The sequence below is a fragment of the Betta splendens genome, chromosome 1, assembly GCF_900634795.4.
Source record: "Betta splendens chromosome 1, fBetSpl5.4, whole genome shotgun sequence".
Classification (NCBI taxonomy): domain Eukaryota; kingdom Metazoa; phylum Chordata; class Actinopteri; order Anabantiformes; family Osphronemidae; genus Betta; species Betta splendens.
The window spans coordinates 865,260-865,985 of NC_040881.3; positions in this window are offsets into that span (position 1 = coordinate 865,260).

Sequence of the window (726 nt, forward strand, 5' to 3'; positions counted from 1 at the left end):
GTATCGGGGCTCATCTCCACTGGGAGCTGTCACATCCTGCAGCGGTTTGGCTTTGGTTTGGTTTCAGCTTTTTGGTCACTTCTATAATTTAAACATAAACGTTGTGTATTGTGGCGTCCTGCCGTCTCCTCGTCGGCCACCAGGGGGCGTCAGACTCTTTCCTCATCACGTCTCCAGGATAAACTGAGACTCTGGCGATGCTTTTCATCTTACTCTTCTAACTGTTTCAGTTTAAACGCTGAGTGACGACAGCGTCCATGACAGTAAATGAACAACCAGTGAGTGAAGCTGAACCTAAACATAAAGTTGAAAAACAAAACTATTATGAATAAAATGAGTCCAATTGAAATCAAATCTGTTTTCCAGTTTAAGTCGACCTGAATTTGCATTTCAAAGATGTTTTGTTGTCATGTGGTGCTGCTTCCTGTGACTTTATAGCATCTCCTCACACAGAGGTACAGCCACAGGTGTGCTGTCGTCGTGGTAACCTGACCTGAATCCACGGGACACAGCTGGAGAGGAACGAGCCGCTTCAGCAGCTTCTGTTAGATACACGATTATGAGTTAGTGGATTCTTTCAGACGCTCAGCCGGTGGTTCAGTCGCTACTATAACTACAGAACAAATGAATAAAAAACTAACCACCTCTATCATGACAAAGCACTGGTTCTGTCGTGGTTTTCTTTCTTTAATTAACTATTTCTCAAATTATAATATTGCATTTTAC